The following is a 4,484-nucleotide window of genomic DNA, read 5'->3' on the forward strand; positions in this document are numbered from 1 at the left end:
ATCGGTTCCCTCTTCCCTACCCATTCTCCCTTTACCCTCCCTGTTTTGCCACTCACACCACTGGTCCTATAGGGCTCATCCATCCTGGATTCCCTTTATTTTCAGTTCCTATCTGTATACGTAGGTTCTTGTCATCGGTTCCCCCTTTCCACCCCACATTCCCTCCACCCTCCAGGCCTCACCTTCAGTGAACTCTTATTCTGTCTTCTTGAAGAAGTTCATCGAGTCTTGCAAGCCTTTGCACGCATTATTATTACCTTTACCTGACACGGGCCTCTCTTTTAACCCCAACTCACACACCAGCCCCACATTCCTCTAGTTCACATCAGCTCAATGCTTCATGTCATTTGTCTTAGGTCTCTAGTGTTGCTGAAGCAGAAACCCCACAAACAGGTGCCTTTAACAAACAGAAACGACACGTCTTGCAAGAGGCTCACTGCCATCAAGTCGATGCCGACTCATAGTCACCCTGTAAGGCAGTGGGTCTCAACCTTCCTAGTGCCGCGACCCTTTCATACAGTTCCATAAAGTGATTTTCGTTGCTACTTCATCACTGTCATTTTGCTACTGTTATGAATCGGGCGACACTTGTGAAAAGGTTGTTCCAAAGGGGTCGCGACCCACAGGTTGAGAACCGTGGCATAAGGTAAGGTAGCACTGTCCCTGTGCATTTCTTAGCCTGTATTCTTTACAGAGTAGAAAGGCATGTCTTTCTCCCGCACAAGAGCCTAGGAGTCTGAACTCACAGAAAGACCCTAGGGGAAGGCTGAGCTCTGGAGCTGCATCTTTGGCACTTCTGTGCCTTGCGGATGTCCTTGTGGCTTGGCCTCTGAATTCCTTCATTGTGTCAAGCACATTTGTACATATGTTACCATCATCATTTTCAAAACACTTTCTTTCTACTTGAGCCATTGGTCTTAGCTTTTTTTTCCCCCCCCCCCACGCCCCACGCCAGTTATTGAGAATTTAGACACTTCTATTAAATGAAGGGGATAAAGATGGGGCTACCTACTCCGCTAAAGAATTACAGTCTTGGACACCCACAGAGGCCATTCCACCCTGTCCTATGGGGCTGCTCTGAGTCGGGATTGACTCGATGGCCGTGGGTTTGGTTTATTAAATGAAACTTATCGCAGAATTATTAGTAGTGGCTTACTATCCATCTTCAACCCAGCATTTTGTGGTACAGGGGTACCTCAGAGATAGTGGGGTTCAGATTCAGACCACCGTGATTAAGGGCATTTCACTATTGAGTGGCACTAATATTTTCAATGCACCTAAACATGACATGCTCCCTTTCTGGTCATGTGTTAAATATGCAGCATCATTACAAAAAGGTGTGAGATACTGTGAGAATCACCATCCTGTGGCTGAGAGACACGAAGTGAGCACATGATGCTCGGGAGATGGTGCAACAGACCTGCTGGACACAGGGCTGCCAGCGACCTTCTATTTGAAACAAAAACAAAAATGCAATACCTGTGAAGGGCTATAAAGCAGAACACAATAGACAAAGTATGACTGTATTAGGATAATGCTGTCTCCCAAGTTTCGCCTTAAAAGCAACAATATTTCCTGAGGGTCTGCTGGAGTTAGGGCTTGCCCCAGTCATTAAGTATATATCGCCATAAAAAATAAAGTATGTATTATAACACACCCCAGACCCCACCCTGACCTCCAATGTCAGTTTTGAAAGAGAGACACCTGTCAAAGAGTAACAATTCTACATAGGTTTGCTTTGAAAAGGGAGAAGAATTAATCAGACGAGGGTAAATATTAGATCTTCCTTTGCTTGAATGACTTGCCTTGCTTCTTCATCCCTCCTTCAGCTCTCATGTTTTCATTGGAAACTAGCTCTTAGAGTTAGACACCGTATCTCTTCTTCCTTCCCAGTGGTAGAACATTTCTGTGGCTTTAACGGTGTTTGTGCATCAAGAGAACATTCTGGACTTTGTCCTTTTACCTGCCCAGCATCCTACTGGTGTTTCTCTATCTACCCACCAGTACGCTCTTTGCCATTGAGTCTCTGCTGACTGATAGAGACCCCCTGTGCGTGTCTGAGACTGGAATTGTTTATAGGAGTGGAAAGTCTAGTCTTTCTCCTATGGAGCTGCCAGTGGTTTTGAACAGCCGACCATGAGGATCACAGCACAAATGCATAATCACTATGCCATTAGGGCTCCTAGATACCACTATACCACTTTGAAACACATTTTCTCTCCAAGAAAACAAGGATACCAACTAGCTAACATATATTGAAAGCTAAGTTCCAGCCCAGTCACTGTTTTGATGTTGTTGTTGTGTGTGCATTTTATTTGCATCAATTTGCACATAAGCGAAGAGATGCTTTACTACTATTATCCCTGAGAAAGCTGAGGCACAGAGGACTTTTTAAAACCTCTCTCAGTTCATGAGGTAAGAGGCAAAGACTGCTGTGAACCCAATCATCCTGCCAATACAAATCACTTCAACAGTGAATAACTATTCCAATGATCAAAAACCTCAATTTAACTCAAAGCTCTCAAATCTAATTGGGTCCACGTTGTAAGGATTACATCCCAGGCCTGTGACACACTGACTTGGATGGCCAAATGCATGACCAGCCTTGAGGCAGGCCTCGAAGACTGGGGCCAGGGTTTGAAGAGAAACACAGGAGCAGCCAAGCAAGACTGCCTCTGTCTCCCTCGCTGATCTCTCTGCCTTTTCTCTCCTAGTGGAGTCTCTGGTGAGTGTGTATCCTGCCAAGACTCAGCCCCTGCAGCACCACAACCTCCTGGTGTGCTCCGTGAATGGTTTCTATCCAGGCCACATTCATGACAGATGGTTCTGCAATGGCCAGGAAGAGGAGGCAGAGGTAGTGTCCACAGGCCTGATCCAGAATGGAGACTGGACCTTCCAGATGCTGGAGATGCTGGAAGTCATTCCTCAGAGTGGAGAGGTTTACAGCTGCCGAGTGGAGCACGTGAGCCTGACCAGCCCTGTCACCATGGAGTGGAGTGAGCAGCTCTCTCTGACCTCATACACTCCTTGGCTTTTCTCTGAGTGTCCAGTTTCTCTTCTTCCCACATGGTATTTTCATTTGCTGCCAGCTCTCCTTTAGTGCAGGTCACTGAGGGTAACTCTACGACAGTTTCCAGAAGTACCGACTTCCCTGGGGAGGAAAGTATGCTGGCAAGCGGAAAAGAGGTGGGCTATATTTAGAATCATCTCACAATGTCACCCTCTTGGCCCTGGGTATCAAGAGCTGATCTTCAAGGGCTGATCTTGTACTTCCAGTGATGTTTCTAAAGCTGTATAGATGTTCATTGTCATGTTACAGAGGAGCTTCCCCTGCAGAGCAGTCCTGTTTGACCCGAGGGGAGTGCAGTCTGATCTTTGCCGTGTCTTCGCTCTAACCCTCTAGACAAGCCACGTAACCTATCTGAGTTCCAGGTGCTTCACACAGCAGGTATTGCTGTTGCCAAACCTTGTATCAGACTGTGATATTTAGCAAGTCCAGTGCATGCACCTTGGGTCTATTCAACGTGCATTTGAAATTTTTTTTCTCCAGAAGTGACTCATTTTTCTATTTTATAATAGAATTCTTTCCCATTTCTCAAAGGCTCTGAATCCCAAGGTCTCAGTTCTAGAAGGTAAATTTGGGGTAAAAAAAAAATCACTGAACCTGGCCTTTCCTCCTAGGAGCACGGTCTGTGTCTGCACAGAGCAAGATGCTGAGTGGCATCGGGGGCTTTGTCCTGGGTCTGCTCTTCTTGGGGCCGGGCTGTGCATCTACTTAAGGAAACAGAAAGGTGAGGCCACTGGATTACTCTGAGGTGTGAAATATACTTTTATTCACATTAGTTTTCTGTCTAGTGGTGACCCTGTGGTATAGTGTGCTGTGCATTGGGATATTAATGGCACTTTGAACCCATCATCTGCTCCGTGGGGGAAAGATGAGGCTGTCTCCTTCCGTAAAGATTTACAACCTCATAAACCCTAGGGAGCAGTTTCAACACGTCCTATTGGGCTGCTATGAATCAGAAATGACTAGACGGCAGTTTTGAGGGTTTTGTTGTTCTTTTTTAAATTTTTGGTGACCTCGTACACAACTTTTGCTTTTCAGTCCATTTTAAGATTAGGAACATCCAGACATAAAGAGCTGCTCGCCATTTTGACAACACAGAGATTATGTGAATGGAGAACTTTGGTCACGATCTTGGGGGAAAGAAAAATGGAGCCACTCAGGCTAATAACATGCATAGATATATAAATATAGATAGATAGATATTTATTATATATAATAAATATAAATATATATAGATCTTTATCATATATAAAAACAGATAGATATTTATAATATATAATAAATATAAATATAGATATTTATTATATGTAATAAATATAAATATATATAGATAGATCTTTATTATATCTATGCACCCTAAGCAAATGTGGTGAAGAAAGCTGATGGTGTCCAGCTATCAAAAGATATATCACCTGGG

At 44.4% G+C, this 4,484-nt stretch overlaps 1 pseudogene; it reads left to right on the top strand.

The window, feature by feature from the left end:
* Positions 1 to 3,814, top strand: part of LOC101656514 — an 8,239-nt pseudogene extending 4,425 nt beyond the window's left edge.
* The last annotated feature ends 670 nt before the right edge of the window (positions 3,815 to 4,484 follow it).

This window comes from Echinops telfairi, unplaced genomic scaffold (genome assembly GCF_000313985.2).
Source record: "Echinops telfairi isolate 266 unplaced genomic scaffold, ASM31398v2 ScPeMD7_3533;HRSCAF=4204_1, whole genome shotgun sequence".
Classification (NCBI taxonomy): Eukaryota; Metazoa; Chordata; class Mammalia; order Afrosoricida; family Tenrecidae; genus Echinops; species Echinops telfairi.